This window comes from Prionailurus viverrinus, chromosome B4, assembly GCF_022837055.1.
Source record: "Prionailurus viverrinus isolate Anna chromosome B4, UM_Priviv_1.0, whole genome shotgun sequence".
Lineage (NCBI taxonomy): Eukaryota > Metazoa > Chordata > Mammalia > Carnivora > Felidae > Prionailurus > Prionailurus viverrinus.
Window position 1 is genome coordinate 61,263,976 of NC_062567.1, and position 21,801 is coordinate 61,285,776.

The following is a 21,801-nucleotide window of genomic DNA, read 5'->3' on the forward strand; positions in this document are numbered from 1 at the left end:
GACATTAATTTCCTGAAGTTTAGCTTTTGATCTAAGACTTAACTCTGGACTTTGAGACCAGTCTGCTCTCTTAAAACCTGAAATTATGACTCAGAAAAATTGCAAATTGCTTAAAGGATATTTCTGATGATTTTTTTACATCATGAATGTTAATCTAAAAATTTCAAGTGTCTACTGTACTTTAATTAAATATTCTCCCAGACAAAATCCTAAAAGAAATTTATGAGCTAGTAAATTCAGAGTTACTCCTTTACATTGAAAATTGATCCCTTGAAGTCACTTAAAACACTAATTTTTTATTCTTTTATATTTTGAAATCTTCAAATGTTGACTGTTTAAGAGTGGAGCCCTTTTGGATAGGGCTTGATGAAGGAGTAAGTGAAAAGCAAAAGACAGTTGGGATATTTACCATCTTTGAAATTATCTTCAAAGGGCAGGATAGAAAAAATTTTGTAAAACATGATTTACCCATACTTGGCATTTGTGTTATTTCCACATATGTTTCCTCAAGTAGATTCACATCATATGAAAAGGGTTTTGTGTCCTGTTTTCAAGGGGAGGGAAGCTTGAGGATGACTCTTCAAAGTCTAACTTGAAAATCAAGGCAGAAAGAATGGATGACAGTATTTGGATGACTTCCTTCAAAATACATGGGCTTGACATTATTCCACAGTGCTTCTATTGAACATGACCTCTGGGGTTAAAAAGACTTCTGTTCAGGGTTCCCCAGGTGGCTCAGTCAGTTAAGCATCTAACTCTTGATTTCAGCTCAAGTTATAATCTTACAGTTCATAGGTTTGAGCCCCATGTCGGGCTCTGCATTGACAGCATGAAACCTCCTTAGAATTCCTCTCTCCTTCTCTCTCCCTCTCTCTCTTACCCTCCCCTGCTCATGTTCTCATTTTCTCTCTCTCTCTCTCTCTCTCTCTCTCTCTCTCTCTCTCAAAAAGAAACAATAAATTTAAAGAAAAAAAAAAAGAAAGACTGTTTCAAATCCTTGTTCTGCCATGTGTTGCTACCTAGTCTTGGAACAATTACTTAACTACTCAGAGCCTTAGTTTTTGCATCTGACAAATGGGGATAATAATGGTGTCTATTTACTGTGTCACTGAAAACATTAAATGACTTTAAAAAACGTAAAACAGTACCATGCTCAATAAATATTAGTGGCAGTTTCAGTGACTCCCCACCATTATCCTAAAAATATTAAAGGTGAAACTCTTTAAGATGGCAAAGTCTTAATCTGGCTCATGCTCATTACCCCAGTGTACCAAATGGAATATACATTCTTCCACAAACTATGATGTTCTTTGGGTCTCTGCCTTGTTCATGCCTTCACCTCCTCTATTCCCAGGAGTCTTTATCTTCTCAGATTGACTATTTTTGAGAGAGCTAGAGAGAGACAGAGCATGATGGGAAGAGGGGCAGAGAGAAGGGGAAACACAGAATCCAAAGCAGGCTCTAGTGTCTGAACTGTCAGCACAGAGCCTGACACAGGGCTCCAACTCATGAACCGCAAGATCATGACCAGAGCTGGTCGGATGCTTCACCGACTGAGCCACCCAGGTGCCCCTCACTATCCATTTCTTAAGGCTCAGCCCTGGCATTACTTCTCTAAAGTCTCCATTGATTATGTTAAGGCGCTCCTCGTGTGTCCTTGGGATAACTTCTGTTCATATCTATCTATATCTTTGCATTTATAACTTTGTTTCACTGCTGTAAATTCTCTGAGAGCAGAGATTATGTATTATTCATATTGTGAACCCCAGAGGCCAGTGCAGTGATTTGTACATGGGAGATATTCAGTGAACGTTAGATAAGTGAATAATGAATGACTAAATTATGCTCAGACAAACTAATTCCAGGTTCTAATCCTTTGTTTTGCAGTTCCAGGACCTCAAGTTTCTTTAAACGTTCAGGAAGAAGCAAGCTTAACAGAACTAAATCATACTAAATAGACTCTCAAAGTAGTGTATAAACCAGAATGCAATTTATTGAAAAAGAACTCCTATCAATGCATTGTCTCCCCTAGAGGTAAGTCTATACTAATAATCAGTATAACTTCCGAGGGGCTCAGTATGTTCCAGGTAATGCCCTGAGTTCACCAGGAGTGAGTCCATCTCTGAAAAATGAACTAGTGTTAAGTAGGCTATTGAGATGGCCTTGAAAAACTAGAGAGTCAATGTATCAATTTACAATTACATTGAGCACAGAATGCTCAATTCTGTATGAAGAGCACATTCTCTTCCAGTACTCAAGCCATCCAGCAGGCCAACCCCAACCAAGGGCTCAATTATTAATTTACAAGGTAAAAGTTACTATGACAGGGAGGGGAAATACTATACTCAAGAACCTTATGATGTACATAAGTTGTACTCTTACAACTTATAAGTACCTAAAATGTACTCTACAGTCTGACCTTTGAAGCCAAATCATTAGAATAAAGGAAGCTAGATGATCAAATATTTAATGGTATCAGGCTGAAATGAGATTTGTGAAAGGGAACTGAACACTAGTAGTCCGTGGGTTAAAGCCTTCTCACTGTGGGGCTCCTGGGTGGCTCAGTCGGTTAAGCGTCCGACTTCGGCTCAGGTCATGATCTTGCGGTCCGTGGGTTCGAGCCCCGCATTGGGCTCTGTGCTGTCAGCTCAGAGCCTGGAATCTGCTTTGAATTCTGTGTCTCCCTCTCTTCTCTGTTCCTCCCCTGCTCATGCTGTCTCTGATTCTCAAAGATAAACGTTAAAAAAAAAAATTTAAAAAAAAAAAAGACTTCTCACTGCAAAAACACCAAAGAAAACTTGTGAATTTAGTTTTTACACCATTTATCTGGCTAACCTACCACCTTCACACTAACTTTTCTATGGATGGGTGAATCTGGTTGACAATTTTTTTTTTCTTAAAGAGTCAGATAATAAATATTTTCAGTTTTGTGGTCCATATAGTGTCTGTTACAAGTACTCAACTATGCCATCGCAGCATAAAAGTAGCCACAGGTAATACATAAATGAATGAGCATGGCTATGTTCAAATAAGACCATTTATGGACACTAAAATGTGACCTTCATATAATTTTCATGGGTCATTAAGTATTATTATTCTTTTGATTTTTTTTTTCCCAACCACTTAAAAAGCCACTCAACCCACAGGTGATACAAAAATAGGCTGCAGGTAATTTATTGACCCATTATCTAGTCAATAAAAAAGAATCAGGCTAGGAGGTGTGGCCTAATATTAAAAAAGAAATAAGGGAGTTTTGAAAGGCAGTTCCCTAAATTATTCCTTAAAGTTATCTCAGCAGTGACAGGTTAATCTCATTACAGAGTTGGGTAATCTCATTATAGAGCCCCTACACAAATCTAGGATGCCTACTTATTCTGTAGTTTTCTTGGGAGACAGATTGCTAAAACTCTCACTGCTGTAGACCTCCCCCATTTTAGCACCTCTCCTCAGTATTTCTACAGCAGGTGATTCGTTCTCTAAGCTTTGACTCCAGCATCCTTTAGAACACAACATTGATCATTTTCCCTATGCCTAGACACTGTGCTACTCTACTGGTACTCCCCAACAAAGAGTTAGTTATCATCAATATTTATTGGATATCAGCTGGAGAAACAAAGAGTAAGACAGAAAATGTCCCTGCCCTTAAAGAATTTCCAGCCTCATCAGAAGGCAGATTTTCTTCATATAACACGTGATTGCCAATTAGCTGTGTAAACGGCTAATTTTGCAGTCCTAATCTTTACTGGCCTCTCCAAAAAGCCACCTCAACTAAAATGGCCTCTGATACAGAAAATCTATGTTAATATCAACAGAAGCTTCCTTGGGAGCTATCTTTATTTATACACACTGTCTTTTGTTTAGCTTAATTTATATTATTGCCATTGCATTATGTGACCCTTCAGAACATAAATCAAGTAGATGATTAACAGAATATTTCATATTAATATAGAGAGGTTTTACAATATTAAGCTGACAGTCATTTCATATTTCCATACTTATATGCTTGGGTCACTGTGTGTGCCTTATATGAATACTTACCTCATTGGTTCCATCAATGTTCTTTCATGGTGGATTACTTTGTATTTTAGTCGACTTAACTTTAATATCCTAAAATAGAGTAACGAGAGTCATTTCTATTTTATTTTTAGCAACTGTTATTGAATTAGTATTTAAATTTTTTTTAATGTTTATTTTTGAGAGTGAGAGAGAGAGAGAAAGAGTGCAAGCAGGGGAGGGGCAGAGAGGGAGACACAGAATCTGAAGCAGGCTCCGGGCTCTGACCTGTCAGCACAGAGCCCAATGCAGGGCTCAAACTCACAGACCATGAGATCATGACCTGAGCCAAAGTCAGACACTTAAACAATTGACCCACGCAGGTGCCCCAGATTATTATTATTTTGGAGTGAGATTTTAATAAATTGATTTTGAAGTTGAAGGGTGAATAAATGCGTGGGGTTGTGGGTGGGGAGTGGGAACATCATTCCCACCATTCCCACTGTATTGGGAACGTCAGAGTGGTGCCTTCAAGCTAAGTAGTAAAGCTGGGGTGTGTGTGAAGAAGAGGATCATGGATGCCTGGTGATGAGTTAAAACTTCATGCAGGATAAATACATCAGCATTCTATGATTTCATTTTACATCTGTTTCATTTCATTCTGCATTCCAAAGCAGTATCAAATAGAAAATGACATTTAGATGTCTTCCATTTTCTTACAGAATTCAAATTTGTTGCCTAATGTCAAGATTGCTCCCATTTCAGAAATCTCACATTCAGGGATCCTGGGTGGCTCAGTTGGTTAAGTGTCCAACTTTGGCTCAGGTTATGATCTCACAGTTTGTGGGTTTGAGCCCCCCATTGGGCTCTGTGCTGGCAGCTCGGAGCCTGGAGACTGTTTGGATTCTGTGTCTTCCTCTCTCTCTCTACCCCTCCCCTGCTTGTGGTCTCTCTCTCTCTCAAAAATAAATAAATATTAAAATAAATAAATAAATAAATCTCACATTCACTGTTCCTTCTACTAAAAAACACAATTCAGGGCACCTGACTGGCTTAGTCAGAAGAATATATGACTCTTGATCTTGGGGTCGTAAGTTTGAGCCCCACGTTGGGTATATAGATTACTTAAACAAACAAATAAATATTTAAAAATAAAAATTAAAAACAAAATTCAACTGAGAAAATTTGAAGATCTAATTGGCTTTATTAAATGATTCATGCAATCTAGCAAGTAGAAGGGAATTTCTTTGAACTAAACAAAAGAAAGGTTTTTAAAGGCAGAGAAGGTGCATAAAACTAGAAGAAAAGAATTTATTAGCATGAAATGCATTGTTTAGGCAAGGTTGCCCTCTTAAGGGGAGTGTGTAGAGAATAAGATGGACTTACTCATGTCAAGCAATGACTCATGTCAAGCAGTGATGTAAGCAGCCAATGGTGTTGCAACTAAGACCAGATATCACCAAAACCAGCACAGACTAGCAGTTCCAAGGACTGCTAATCTCTACGACCACTGGAACCTGGAAGAACCAGGAGCTGATAATCACTAGAACCAGAAAGGGCCTACAAAGGCCTAACACTGATTAAACTCCATTGGAAAGGGAGAACTTCTGCATCTAAATATCAGACTCTCCAGACACAGACCCTTTCACCTCTGACCGAATTTGAAAGACACCTGCCTCTCAGTTGATCTCCGAACCTTATAGGGAGCCTCCAATGCCAGAATATAATAAGCAGTACATGCCAAAAGCTGACCCGGACTAGACAGGCTTCATCTCAACTGTGTACTTACAGACTGACTTTACTCTGGCTCATTAACTTCTTACCTCCTGATGTATCTTGTTTGTTGTGTGACTTTGTGCTTTGCTTTGTTGATATGCATGAAGCCAAGTTAAATGCGTGGTGAAATGCCATTGAGTTTGGAATCCTGAACCTGCTTTACAATTAAGTTAACCTTGTTTTATGATTAAATGCTGGAAGCCGAGCTATCCCAGCCTGAGTGGCAAGGCCCGGGCTGTGGACGGATTGGTGACTACAGGGTGGCCCGCCGACAGTGAAGCTTCTTGTACTCCCGCTTTTAGGTAATTTGGCCTTAAAACTACCTGGGGTATTGTCTTTTGGAGAATTGCCCTCGACAGACCCTCTGGGAAAAGAACCGTTAGGAAAGAAAATAAGGTTCCGTAAGAAATTGTGCGGCCTTACATTTAGCCCTCGCCATCCCCTATGGAGACTCCTCTACTTACAGGAAGGATAGCCTCATACATTTGCCAGCAAAGAGGGCCTGTATAGGAGAGACATATGGATTTGAAAGCCCCACTCTGGCAACTAAGGAGTGTATCTATGGACACAGGTCACTCTAACCCGTAGGCCCACTTGGCCCCCAGGAGGCATTCCAGATGATGACTGAACCTAATCGGTTAAGGTACAGAATGGTTCATTAGTTCCTAGGTGCATTGTCTCTCTGAGAATGCATAAGGCGTGGGTTCCTAAGGCCCTTTTGGCCCCCTCCTCGCACCTTGGACCCAGGCGAACACTTTTGTTCTTCAAAACCATGAATGGTTCAGGGAAACAACTAAGAGGTCATGTCCCTGTAACTGTTCCACTTGAGGTGTTGAGAGATAGATGACCTTTCATGAAAACAGCAAAGCAAATACTTCTTAGCTTATAGATAAACGTAGATACGTAATAAAAACAATGAAAGAAATTAATCAATAAGCAAAGGGCAGGAGGGAACGTTACAAAAAAACAACCACGTTATTCCTTATTGGATGATTACACAAAGGAACAATTTTAGAATTGGGTAATGCCAGAAAACATAGATGACGTATGCTACAAGGAAATCACTAGCAAATATAATGCCACGTTTGCTGCAATAATCGGCCAGTTCAACACACTGCTGTTGTCTGTGTCCATTTTTATTTTTTATTTTAGTTGTTTTATTTTAGTTTTGTTTTATTTTCACTTTTTCGCCGACACCGTTCATCCTTCGGGAACCCCTGGACTTGCTGGAGCTGGACTCTGGCAATTAAATAAAGCTGACATTGTGGAGAGACACATCTTGTGTGTGTTCATCTTCATAGAGTGACCAAACCAACGTGAGTTCATTCCTTGGTGAGTCACAGATAGAAACTACACCAGGCTGAGTTGTTGCACAAAGTAAAGTTTATTTGCAGCAAATAAGGAGATCACAGAGAATAACTTCTAAAACTGTGACTCTCCAAGTGACGGTGGATGGGTTCCTTTTATTTAGGGTTAGGATAAATATTTAAAAAGGGGGTTCTTATATATATCAAGGGGCATAAGGTTGTGCATGTGCTTTAAGGAAACATGCCTACACATACATTGTATGTTATGTAAATGAGGCTTGTGCTCCTCTTTGGGCAGAGATTTTAGTATTATAATGAGGTAAAGGTAATTGTCGGTCATTCTAGAGGTCACTGCATAGTCTATCAGCACAGTTGTGAGTCAGGGTTATGCTCAAACTGTTCTGGGTGGTCTGGGCCTCTGGAAGTCTTGCCAGGGCTGTCACCATTGCTGAAGGGGTGCTTTTGCTTTCCATTTGCCTAAGTTAAGAAATAAACTGGAAAGAAGAGCTTAAGGAAAAATGTGGGACAAAGGTCAGTGAGTACACAAGTAGCTGTACAGTAAAAGTCAGGTCTTGGGATCTAGCCTGTGACAATAGTATACTTGTGACAGTGTAGAAGGGATATATCAATAAATTTCCTAGTATTAGGGCACCTGGGTGGCTCAGTCAGTTAAGCGTCTGACTCTTGATTTTGGCTCAGATCATTATCTTACGGTTTGTGAGATCAAGCCCCATGTCAGGCTCCACACTGACAGTGCAGAGCCTGCTTGGGATTCTCTCTGTCCTCTCTGCCCTTCCCCTGCTCATGCTCTCTCTCTCTCTCTCTCTCAAAATAAATAAATAAACTTAAATAAATAAATTTTCTAGTATTGACCAGTAAATTCCACGTTGACTGGCTAAAGATTACATTCCTGGAGAGTTGGAACTGTAGGTAGGTTAGGTATTAAATCTTGCTCTACTGACTTGGGGCCTTAACCTAAATGATGCCATTTTGGGCCTGTGACTTTCTTTTTAATGCTTATTTTTTTGAAAAGTATACTATTCCTCCTAAGGCAAAAAAGTATGTTGTTGGGTCTTGGGGCAGGCACATTGGCATATTGGTTATTTGTGATTTTGGCTCAGGTCGTGATTCCAGGATCGTGAGATCAAGACACATGAGGTGTGGAGCCTTCTTAAGATTCTCTCTCTCCCTCTCCCTCTCAACCTCCCCTGCTCCCCCTTTCTCTCTCTCTCAAAATGAATAAATAAAAATAAAAATAAAAGAATAAAAACAGCCAATGCAAGAACACCCTCCTTTGTCTCCAGAAAGCAAGAAATAAACCTCCAATATTAAGGGTATGCTCCCTGAACCAAGAGGTAGAAACGTGCATCCTTATCAGAGACAGGAATTCAGGGCCAAAGACATAAAAATAAATAAATAAATTAAAAGTCTCTGGATAGATTCAAACCTATGTTTCTTTGTCTTATCGATTCCTCACATATTTGTTTTTGTGTATAAAAAGTATAAATGCTGCCTGCCTTGGTCATTTCTTAAGTCCAATATCTATGAGACCTTTGCATGAATTAGCTAAATTTGCTTTTTTCACTGTTAACCTGTCTTGTGTCAGTTTAATTATTAGACCAGTCACAAGAACCAAACAGTCTTGGGAGGATATTTTCCCTCTTCCCAAAGTGTCCGTCTTTTACAAATGGTATTTCAAAATAAATCCCTTAGGCATTCAACCCATCCAAACAGGCTGCCATGCTAAAGCTCCCTTACCCAGAATTTCAGGCACCTCTGCTCTTAGTCTATCTTGGGACTCTGAGGAAGGCTTCTAGGAAAAGATAAGCTAGAATGAATTTTGAAGGATGGGTAAGAAAAAGTTGGAAGGGTATTCCAAAAGAGTATCAGCTACCTGAGAGGCTGGAGAGTTTATGAAGAGCCTTCCATTGTATACGATGCTATGGAGCTTCAAATCTTTTTTTCCAGTTTGTGATGAAAAAGTTTAAAGCTGTGTCTGGTTGTAAAGGAAAACTAAGGTCTTCATTTATATTATACACACTAACCTCCAGATATTCAGACCACTTCAGTACTCAGAATTATGAGGTTTTGGAGTGATTGGGGGGATCCAGAGCCAACAGTCAAGGAATTCTTGAAGACATCTTTGGTGCAAAAAGGTGATTTTATTAAAGCATGGGGACAGGACCCGTGGGCAGAAAGAGCTGCCTTGGGACCATGAAGAGACACAGGTTATAAACTTGGGAGTTGGGGGATGTAAAGTTCAAGGCAAGCTTCCAATCAGATTTTCATATGCTAAAGAAGACTCACAGGATACTGGAGGCCTAGCTATTGTCAAGCTAAGGTTGTTTTTCCCTCTAGCAAAGCATAAGCTTTGGGGAATTCCTGGAGAAATGTTTTACTCTGCCAGCCTCAAGTATTTGTCAGTGGGCTGCAGGTTTTCAGGAAATTTATTTTATCTGTCATTTCTTTCTGCCTTTGTGTCCCACACCAAGAACACTCCACAAACACTCACGATGCCATATATGGGTTTTCTACACATCATGCAATTCTGCGACACCCACTGGGTATCCTGCAATTTAACTCAATTCTGACACTTTCTACCTGGAGATAGCACCAGGTCCCAGAGGTTAAGGGCTCAGTTCCATTAGACTGTCCCCTCATTTCTACCCCAGACTCCAATCACAAACCTAGGTTGTCACTTGTGCTTCTGACCAACAGGCTATAACGTAGAGGTTCACCCCCTCCTCCAATTAATTTGCTAGAGCGGCTCATAGAACTTAGGAAAAGAGTTAACAACAGTTCCTGGGGCCCTGGGTGGCTCAGTCAGTTGAGCATCCGGCTCTTGATTTCAGCTCAGGTCATGGGATGGAGTCCAGCAGCAGGCTCCACTCAGAACAGAGTCTGCTTAAGCCCTCTGCCCCTCTCCCCTGCTTGCTCTCTCTTAAAGAAAGAAAGAAAGAAAGAAAGAAAGAAAGAAAGAAAGAAAGAAAATTTCATAAAAAAAGAAGAAAGAAACAGTGGGCCCCAAATGTAGTCACTTGCCCCCAGCACATCAAACCTTAACTGCAGTTTGAACCTCTCCCAGAAATAAATGTGACCTTTAAGCAGTTGATCTGAAATGTCCTGATCAGCACCTGTGAGATAATCTCCATAAGTCCCTGTATTCCCTTCCCCCCAAAACACAGAAGCCCTAAAACAACCTTCCTTTTCTTTTGCTAATAACTTCCCTGCTCCCCTGCTTTTTGCCTAGAAAAACCTTGTGTTTGGTACAATTCCTCAGAAAGCCTATTTGCTAGGAAGGATGCTGTCCAATTCACATATTGAATAAAGCCAATTAGATCTTCAAATTTGCTCAGTTTATTGCAGAGGGCATTAAAGGATACGGATGAACAGCCAGATGAAGGGCTACATGGGGCGGGGCATGTGGAGAAGGTGGGGAAGTACACCTAGCTTCTGTGTCTTCTCTAGAAAGACCACTCTCAGCACCCTCACATACCCCTGAGGCCCGGGCTTCATCACACAGACAGGACTGCTTAAATCCTTGGTCGTTGGGGACTGATTTGACCTTCAACCCCTCTCTCCTCCCCGGAGATGGGGGGTAGTGAGGAGAGACTGAAAGTGCCAACCCTCTAATCACAGAGTTTGTTCCACTGGCAATCAGCCCCCTTCTTAGATGCACTCCAAAAGTCTCATTAACTTGAACTCAGGTGTGGCTGAAAAGGGATTGTTACATGAATAACAAATGGCACCCATTTCTTCTTCCTTAACCTGGAGCTATTTCAGGAACTGGGAACCCAAATCAATACTGTAAACAAAAGATGCCCCTAAAACTCTTAATACTGAAAATTGCAAGGGTTTTGCAGGAACAGTAGACAGAAAGAAATAGATATTTCTTTAATAAATCACAATATCACAGTGGCACAATCAGATTAGTAGTTTAAACTTTAAACTAGATGAGTCATCCTAATTGTGACAAGGATAGGTTTAGTAGAGGCAGACAGAGTTAGGCAAAGCTGTGGTAATGAAGGCAGACACTGAAAAAGCCCTTAATAACTCAGTGGTGGTGATGAAACATTGTAGTTAGACGGTCAATCTTAACACTCATTCATTCTTCATACTTAAAAAATAACTGTTAATTGGTGAGTATGTGTTTTTAAGTATATCCTCAGTTGCCTGGCAGGATCCCCATTTGACCTGTTGTCTTGGTTTCTGCTTTCACTCTCAGTGGTGACCTCATGTGGGTGATCATTTATGAAGTCTCCCTATTATTTAAGCAACCCCTACATAGGACACCAATAATTGCTAATGGTTTTGCAGTTTAATGTTTCATCTCAGCTTTTCCTCTCATTGTCTGCATGACTTTACCTCTGTTATTGTTTCCTTTGTGAAATATACAGATTGATCATATCCTCAGTATGTTTTTGTTCTTTTTAGGATCAGTGTTGTCAAGACCCCTTCCTACATTAATTCCCAAGTCAATGTGGGGTGTGTGTGTGTGTGTGTGTGTCAACATTTTTTCAACTTTGTTGTAAACCCATAGTTAAAGTTCAATTTTATATCACCACCCAATATAGACATAGATGCATATATAATTGAAAGAAAAGTTTCACAATGTAATTGCAAGACAATCTTGCAATGAATTCTGGTATTTCATAGTCTACTCTTTTCTGTTATATTCTAGTCCATTTGATTCCACTTCGTTTTTTAAAAATTCTGGTCAAAACCCACCACCATATGGTTATGGTTTTATGAATTGACCAATGGGTTGTAACTTGAAAATTGAAAACTACTGGAGAGCCTGGATGACTCACTTGGGGTTGAGTGAAGGACTCTTTACGTGGGCTCAGGTCATGATCTCATGGTTTGTGAGTTCGAGTGTGGAATCAGGCTCTGTGCTGACAGCTTGGAACCTGTTTGGGATTCTATCTCCCTCTCTCTCTGCCTCTCCCTGCTCACTCTCTCACTCTCTCAAAATAAATAAAAATAAACTTTAAAATAAAGAAAATTGAAAACAACTGCAGTAGATTATCCCATCATTGTGTCACCAGCAAAACCTCAATAAGTAGGGAAAGGGTTAGCAGTAGGCAGGGATAGATAAGGGACCCTCCCTGAGGCTGATTGCAGCTGCAGTGGCTCCACCTGGGCCATGCCCTAGACTTCAAGGCTCACCTTAGGGGCCCTCAGCCCTCCTACTCCTCACAGTGTCTACCATGCTTGTGGGAGGCTCTAGCTGTGGGCGGGTTTTGGAAAAAAAGGATAAATGCATTCCAGACCTGCCCATGCTAGGTGCCACGAATAGTCTCACAAACTGTTGTCCAGTTCCTGATAAGGTACCAATAAAAAGAGACAAAAATATTTGGCAGCAACCCAGTCGGGGACCCTTCTCACTCTTCAGAGCTTTGTATTTTTGCTCAACAAACTCTATCGCTTTGCTCACTCTCTCCTGTCTGAGAGACTCATTCTTCAACTCCATGAGACAAGGACCAGCGTCTCTCCCACCCTCCTGTAACACTAAGACCTAAGCTTTGCTGCACATCAACTTATACTAACCTACGTTTGTTCCACATTTTTCCTTAAGCTCTTATTTCTAGTTTCTCTCTCTCTCTTTTAGTAATCTCTACACCCAGTTTGCGGCTTGAACTCACAGCCCTGAGTCAAGACTTGCATGCTCTACTGACAGCCAGCCAGGTGCTCATTCAGTCAATCTGTCCTACTCTGGTCTCTGGCAACTGTGGATCTGCTTTCTGTCACTATATAGCTTGCCTTTCCTGGGATTTTATGTAAATGAAATCATACAGTATAATCACTTGTGTTGGACTCTTTCCATCCAGCATAATACTTTTGAGATTCATACCAGCAATGAATTAAAGTTCCAAATGCTCCACATTCTCACCAACACCTGATATTATTAGTCTTTTTAATTTGAATCACTCTAGCGGGTGTGAAGTGGTATTTCATGGTTTTATTTTGCATTTCCCAATGATTAAGTGATGTTCTTATTTGCCATTCATATAACTTCTTTGGTAAAGTGTCTGTTCACATTTCTCTCTTATCATTCTTGCCAGACTTGTGTATTCTTTTAAAATAACTTCCTTTTAAGTTGGATTTATTTCTGTGTTTTTCTCCTTTTGGGATTTAGGACATGCTACCTATAAATATGACACGTTGGCATATTGAATATTTTGAGCTAAAGGAGTTTGAGAAAACAGAAACAGAAAGGTCACTTTGACCTTTCCTCTGTCCTCTTCCCCTACAAAGGTCGTAAAACCATCATATAAGAGGAGCTTTCCCTATGCTGAAGGAAAGGAGTGCCCTTACTCCAAGGACAAAGAGACAAGGAGAAGAATCCAAATAAACAGGTCTTGCTATGTTTCTCCCAGTTTACTGTATTTACTTCCTAATACAAGCTTTTTAAGTTTATAAATTTCTCTCTATTATTTAGTTGCATTCTGCATTTACTATCTGTGATATTTTTATAATCATTTGGCTCAACATACTATCATTTCCATTCAGAAATCTTTTTTTTTTTACGGGTGCCTGGGTGGCTCAGTTGGTTAAGCATCAGACTTCGGCTCAGGTCATGATCTCACAGTTCGGGAGTTCGAGCCCCACATTGGGCTCCGTGCTGACGGCTCAGAGCTTGCAGCCCCCTTCAGATTCTGTGTCTCCCTCTCTTCTCTGCCCCTCCCCTGCTTGTACTCTGTCTCTCTCTCAAAAAAAAAATAAGTATTAAAAAAATTTAAAAAAAAAAAGAATGCAGGCATAATAAAATAATTTTCAGACAAAACTGAGTCTCTAAAATAGGAAGGTTAGGTAGGAGGAAATTGATCCCAGATGAAAAGTCTAAGTTCAAGAAGAAACAAAGGTAAAAAAAAAAAAAAAGTAGTAAATGTTTGAATACATTTTTTAAAAAATATTTTTAATGCTTATCTTTTGAGAGAGACAGAGACAGAGCACAAGTGGGGGAGGCTCAGAGAGAGAGGGAGACACAGAATCCGAAGCAGGTGCCAGGCTGTGAGCTGTCAGCACAGAGCCCGAAGCGGGGCTTGAACTCATGAACCGCGAGATCATGACCTGAGCTGAAGTCGGGTGCTCAACTGGCTGAGCCACCCAGGTGCCCCAATGTTTGAATAAATCTAAACAAATATCAACTATAAAACAATGATGACATTTAATGATATGTATATTTAAAATAAAAAAATCCAAAGTAATATATGTCAGGTCCATCTTCTGGAGGAGATAAAGATATTTATTAACTTCAGACATTGTAATTTAAATGATCACGTTGCAATGTATAGGGTAATCAATAACAAAAAACGAAAACAAAAACCACATCCCCAAAACAAATAGAATATATAACTCCCAAACTAGTAGGAAAAATAATAAAATTAATCCAAAAGAAGACAAAAAAAGAGTAGGAAGTAAATACAGCCTAAACTAGGATGGTAGATTTTTGTGGGTTCGGCTTTTGGCTTTGTTCTTTAAAGTCGATGGCTGCAGAAAGAATTACTCAAGACTCTATGCAAGTCAAGAGAGATGAGAGGGAGGCCAAAGGAAGTCTCCCTGAATTGCTCTCAAGCTCCTATATTTATTAAGCATATATTTAGGTAAACAATATGCAATACATCAGTGTGCTACATGTCAGTAGGAACATATGGAAAACATGCAGAAAAATACGTTAAGGCTTTCCCAAGAATTCAAAAGAGCAGTTGTAGAAAACAGAGTAAAATATTCCATGTGATAACATGATCTAAGAAATTTATGAGCACTGACAGGATCTAACCCCTAGATATACATACATTAACTATATAAGCGAAGAGTGGTGTTCCCCCTATGTGTACATTAACTAGGTAAGTGAAGTCTGGTGTGCTGTTTTCAGCACAGCCAGAAAGCAGTGTTCTGCTTTGCAATGGGTTCCCTATGATCTCCTAACCCAGTGAATGGCTGATTGATTTCCCATAGATTTTTATGTAACTAATTTCATAAAGTAAAGGTAGATGATTTGATGCCTTAGTTGTTAAAAGAAGATTGGATTTTAAAAATTCATTTATAGACTGCATGGAAGAATTAAGAAAGGTTTAGGGACACCTGGGTTACTCAGTTGGTTAAGTGTCTGAGTCTTGATTTTGGCTCAGGTCATGATCTTATGTTTCCTTTGTTAAATTGAGCCCCACTTTGGGCTCCATGCTGTCAGTGCAGAGCCTGCTTGGGATTCTCTCTCTCCCCCACGGTCTGCCCCTCCCCTGCTCACACTTGTATGAGATCTCTCTCTTTCTCTCTCTCAAAACAAAACAAAACAACAACAAAAAAAGAAAAGAATATAAGACTATTCTTGGCTTACTCATCCATGTAACTATATAAATTTGACCATCAAAACATGGTCAAATGACCATGAAAGACATCTTTCATATGTCTATTATCACAGCAAAGATTTGTTCATAAATCATGTTTTTTCTTCATCAACTTTCTTCTTCTCCTTTCTGTCCTTCTCCCCATCCTCCCATTTTTCCTCCTTTATCCTTCTCTCCTCCCTACCCTCCCCCCCCATCCTCTTCATCTCCCCTTCTCTTTCCCTTTCTCTTTCTTTCTCTGGAGGAAGATGGGATAAAAATAAGACTCCTGAGTTAGAGTAAAATAAAGATTTTCAAGGCTTTAAATTTATTGTGGGGGTGCATGGCTGGCTCAGTCAGTGGAGCATCTGACTCTTGATCTCGAGGTTGTGAGTTTGAGCCCCATATTGGGTGTAGAAATTACTTTAAAAAATGTGTTTATTTCAGTAAACCCTTACCAACATTAATCTTTTTGGGGAAAAAAAGTATAATGTTTTATTTAGAATTTCTGTGATTACCTGTAAGTTTGAACTGGGGGATGGCACTTGGGTTCCTCCTTTATGAATTACTGTCTCATATCATTTGCACATTTGATGGCATTTTTGCATAGTTATACCTCCCTCCATCAAAGGTGGGGACTACTACTTAATATCTGTAGAGAAATTTATGACTTACTTAAATAGGGGAATATTGTACTGATTCAGGCACAGTATCCTTGAAGAAAGCAAACTGTCTTATGAGGTTCATGGGAAGCATTTGTCTAGTGGTTGTCTTGATTATAGAGGCAAGATATGTGGCTTGTCACGTATCAGCCCTAGATATGTGGCTTGTCCTAGGAACAAAGAAGAGAGTGGGTTATTCTGGCAAGCCTTTGTGGGGCCCCAGGGCAAACCACCCCAAAATATGGCACAAGGGCATAATGATTATTTTGAATTATTTGAAAAGCAGCCAGTGCAAGAAAGGCATCTTGACCCCTTTTCTCCCTGAATGCAGGAAATAAATCTCCCATGTGAAGGATACCTCCCCAACCCTTTACCTGAAGACTGAGAGAAGTATCCTTATCACCAGAGATGGGAATTCAGTGTTGAAGAAGCCTATATAGACAAACCTTGTTACTTCTACTAATTTACTATCTCAGCACAAATTCTGTTTAGAATTCCTTATTAATTGAAGCTCCCAGTTTTTCTCATCTTATCAATTCCTCAAAAACTGCCTGTCTTGGTCATTTCTTTGTGTCTCAATTTTATCATTGGACCTCCGTGTGCACCTAATTAAACTTTGTGGGTTTTTTTTTTTTTGTAATTCTGTTAATGTCTCTCATGACATATTAATTCTTAGACCAGCCAGATGAATCTTGAATGATAGAGAAAAAATTTTCCTCCCCAACACCTTGCTGACTAGCTGGCTTTCAGGAATATTGGGCTGTCTCTGATTGGTTGGTTTTCATGTTCACAAAAGCAAATTGATTTAAGAGGGTTATCCTGTTTTCATGGCTGTAGAACTGTCAATCTTTCTTCGAGGAGCCTAAAAACTTTCTAATACTCAGTTTTCTATGTAGGGATATTTAGCTTTTGTCATGTTGTTTAAATTTTTGTTTTTAGTTTGTCTTTTAATTTGGAGATTCTTCAAATGTAAATATCTATAGTTTGTCAAATTTCCTTGTCTTCTTTATGCTTCCTGTCTTTTCAGTTTAAAAACTTTCAGTGCTCATGGCGTGTGATGGGAACTTCCATTTTTTTTATCATTAATTCTCATTTTCAAAACAATTCTTTGTACTGATTTATAATAGCTTCCTATCTATATGTCTCACTTCCTCTAAAATTCCAAGCTTCATAAGGTCAAGATTATATCATGTTTTTCCTCCCACAGCCCATATTATGGCATATGTGAGGTATGTGAGTTGGCAGTGAGAAGCCTGGATTGTAACAGGAATAAAGACTGAGATATAATAGGCTATCTATTGAGGTAAGAATTAGTAAACCAAGGACAAGTTGGATATGGGAAAAGATTTAAGAAGAGGTAAATGAGGATCCAAATTTGATTGAACTTAACTTGTTGACAAAATTAATTCTCTTGGGAAACACAAATTTCTGTCATATTTTTTTGAATAATTCTGCTCTTTTTTTTTTCTGTCTTAATTCACTGTATTGGAAATAGTGGAGTCCTCTTGTGGGATCTTAGTAAGGTGAGATGGGGAAGCATAAAGATTTGTCTTGTAAAAAGAGCCCTTAACAACTGAATTTAATAAACCCCGGGGGAGGATTACAAGACTGAGGACTCAGGTGGCAGCTTTATTTAAATGGCTATTTCTAAACTTAGTGGGCAAAAAGTAACCATTATTAGTGTGCTTACCTAGGGTGGTCCCCAAAGGCACCTACATCCCCAAGCCATACCTAGGCCATCCTATGGGTAATGAAGATCAAGTTTTCCTTTTCCCCAAGGAATCTCAAACATTTTTGTATTTGTTGCATTAAACTAAAAGATAGAATACTTTACATCTGGACTTCCATTATGTGAAATAATGAATTTCCTTATGATGATGAAAGCAAAGAGAGGAAAGGAAAAGAGAAGAAAAGAAAAGAAAGGGAAGGAAGGGATTGAGGGAGGGAAGGAGAGAAGAGGAAGGAGGGAAGGAAGAAAACAGAACAAAACAGGAGAAAGCAAGTGACTAGATTAGAAATGAAAGGTCGTGCTCAGTGACCTGATAAATGTGAAAGAATAAAGCCTAGAGTCTAGGTTTCCTTGAAAAAAGTGCTTTGCTAATTATAGGCTAATTGTACCATGCTATAGTTTGGGGATGCAAAGAGATCTGGAAGCAATCTAGTTCAACTCCTTGAGTTTTTAAAGAAAAGGGGTGCCTAGGTGACTCAATCAGTTGAGTGTCTGACTTCAGGTCAGGTCATGATCTCACAGTCCATGAGTTTGAGCCCCACATCTGACTCTGTGCTGAAAGCTCAGAGCCTAGAGCCTGCTTCAGATTCTGCGTCTCCCTCTTTCTCTGCACCTCCCTGGCTCGTGCTCTTTCTCTCTCTCAAAACATAAATAAATAAATAAATAAATAAATAAATAAACAAATAGTAAAGAAAAATATCAAATGCTTAAAAGTTAACTTACTTGCTAAAGTTAGTTAGCATCAGAGTTGGAACTGTAATTCAGATTTTCTGATTCATAAACTAATGGTATGTATTTTACAAGATGCCTCATTACACACCCCAACCTCTGTCTCATAGGTCAATAGCTAAGAGGTGAGAGAGCAATTTAGACAGCTAAACAAAGAGTTTAGCTTTCTTTTAATGATTCTGGATAAGATGATCTCTCTGGATGAATTCCTGAGGATTTAATTAATATTTCCCAGGAGTACTAAAGTCAAGTTTTCAATTCCTTATTCACCTCATATGATTTAGGTTTGTTAGGCCCTATGAAGAAGATAAATCATTTATGGTGGCTCTGATAAATATATTCTTTGCTTCCTACATCTTGCAAAGTAATGAGTGGGTGTGTAAAATAAAGTTTTTAAGAAAAGATGGTTTGGGGTACCTAGGTGGCTCTATTGGTTAAGTGGCTGACTCTTGACTTAGACTCAGGTCATGATCTGACAGTTTGTGAGTTCAAGCCCTGCATCGGGCTCTGCACTGACAGTGCAGAGCCTGCTTGAGATTCTCTCTCTCTCCCCCCTCTTTCTCTGCCCTCTCCTGTTCTCTTTCTCCCTCTCAAAATAAACTTTTTTTTAAGTTAAAAAACAAAAAAGAAAAGATGGCTTTATCTTGATTAAGTGTGACTTTTCCTGTTAGCACGCAGTATTCCTTTGCAGTGGTCAAAAACAAAAACCACACAAGTAAGGGGATTGATTTTATTCAGATCAGAGTATCTCAGCAGGGTAATATTGGCTTAGACTTTCATAGGCAAGGGTAAACCAGCTATAGCTGGGGTGTTTTACAGTCGAGGTTGTTTTATAAGCAGGGGCAGTATCAGCCAGTTATTGTAACAAATGCTTTTGTCTCTAGTTAGCTAGTTGCAAAGAGACAAATAGTTCTAATCTTAGCTGAAAATAAGGAGACAAGGAAAGAGAAGTTGGCTAGGTAGAAAGCAGGTTCAGGCAAAGGAGAAGAGTTGTGTATCTGGCCTTGTCACAGCCTTTCCCAGTCAACAATTATTGAACCACTTGTTCTTTCTTGATTAAACTAGTAGATCCCTGAAGTCATCAGATCTTTCATTGCCTTGGTCTAGGCTTGGTAGAAAGCTCTCCGTTATAAAAGTAATTTATAGAAAATATAACAGTTTGTTGTGAATGCTTTCAAACTTTTAGTTGAAAGTTTTTGCAATTAAGGTTGTCCACCAGGAGCTCTCAGAATGGCTAGACTTCAGTAAGTAGCCAGAAATAAGAAAAAGATAGGAATAAATTAGAGGATAGTGGTGATGGTCATATAACTTTGTGAATGTAGTTAATGCCACTGAATTACATACTTAAAAATGGTTAAAATGGTACATTTTATGTTATATATATATTTACCACAATTTTTTAAAGTGTGTAGAAGATGGAGCGCCTGGGTGGCTCTGTCAGTTAAGCGTCTGACTTTGGCTCAGATCATGATCTCATGGTTCATGGGTTTGAGCCCCACATCAGGCTCTGTGCTGACAGCTTGGAGCCTGAAGCCTGCTTCATATTCTGTCTCCCTCTCTCTCTGCCCCACCCCTACTTGCACTTGGTCTCTCTCTCAAAAATAAATAAATGGTAAAAAAAATTTTTTTAAATAATAAAGTGTGTAGAATAAGTGAAGAAATTAGAAAACAAATGATGCAGAAATCTTTGTAACAGTAAGAGAAACTAGACTATCTAGGAAGAAAAGTATAAGACTGACTAAAAAGGCATGAAAGAACACCCGGATAAATGGAGAAACATTCAGTGTTCCTGGATTGGAGGACTCAATGTAAAAAAAAACCAAACAAAACACAAGGAAGTTCTCTAATTTATCTATGTATTCTATGCATACAAAGGAAATCTTCGTAGAATATATATACACATATGCTATACACAGACACACATACACATGTACAAAATTGATTCTATAGTTATCAATGATCTGGGATGGATTATTCAGTAAGTAGTATTATGACAAGTAACTAGCCAATTCAAAGTGATAGTTAAACTCCTACAACCTACATTACACCAAAATTAATTATAAGTGGATCAAAAATGTAAACTTAAAGCCATAATGAAAACAAAGAGAAGATAGATCTCTCCTCCCCAAATATGCTAAAGTCTTGAACAAGCGTTACATAAAACAGAAATTACAAATGGCAAGTAGATGGGTAAATGTGCTAATCCCGCAATAATCAGTAAAAGCATAATAAGTTGTGCCTATATCCACAATAAGTTTTGTTTATATACCCACCAAAATGACTGGGTTTCAAAAAATTAATAAAATAACATATTGGTGAGAAAGTGAGTAATGGGAACATTTGTGCCCTGCTGTTGGGAGTATAAACTGGTATAACATGTATGAGAAACAGTTTGAAATTAAACATATCCAACAACTCCAAAATTCCACCTCTATTAATTCCAAAGAATATAATTAATAATAATAATAAAAAAAGAACATCTTGTGAGCCTGGATGGCTCAGTTGGTTAAGCATCCAACTTAGGCTCAGGACATGATCTCACAGTTTGTGGGCTCAAGCCCTGCATCAGGCTCTGTGCTGATAGCTCATAGCCTGGAGTCTGCTTCACATTCTGTGTCTCCCTCTCTCTGCCCCTCCCCTCCTCATGCTCTATCTCTCTCTCTCTCTGTCTCAAAAATAAACAAACAACAACAACAACAAAATTAAAGAATGTCTTGAAAAACAGATTCACATAAATATTTTGAATAGAAGAATAAACATATGGGACATGCTCTCCTAGATATCAAAATATAAAATTATTTTTTCAATTGACCAAATTTTATTTTATTTTAATTTTAATTTTTTTCAACATAATACTTAATTTTATTATTTTTTTAATTTACATCCAAATTAGTTAGCATATAGTTCAACAATGATTTCAGGAGTAGATTCCTTAATGCCCCTTACCCATTTAGCCCATCCCCCCCACACCCCCTCCAGTAACCCTCAGTTTGTTTTCCATATTTATGAGTCTCTTATGCTTTGTCCCCCTCCCTGTTTTTATATTATTTTTGCTTCCCTTCCCTTATGTTCATCTGTTTTGTCTCTTAAAGTCCTCATATGAGTGAAGTCATATGATTTTTGTCTTTCTCTGACTGACTCATTTCACTTAGCATAATACCCTCCAGTTCCATCCACGTAGTTGCAAATGGCAATATTTCATTCTTTTTGATTGCCAAGTAATACTCCATTGTATATATATACTACATCTTCTTTATCCATTCATCCATCGATGG

The 21,801-nt window shown here is 38.9% G+C and overlaps 1 long non-coding RNA gene across 1 annotated transcript in view; it reads left to right on the top strand.

Moving 5' to 3' along the window:
• LOC125171320 (uncharacterized) overlaps positions 1-13,380 on the top strand; it is a 30,107-nt gene extending 16,727 nt beyond the window's left edge. Inside the window, exons 2-3 of the long non-coding RNA XR_007154259.1 lie at positions 1,888-2,034; positions 13,335-13,380. This is a non-coding gene — a long non-coding RNA (uncharacterized LOC125171320). The remainder of the gene's footprint in view (positions 1-1,887; positions 2,035-13,334) is intronic.
• Positions 13,381-21,801: the final 8,421 nt, after the last annotated feature.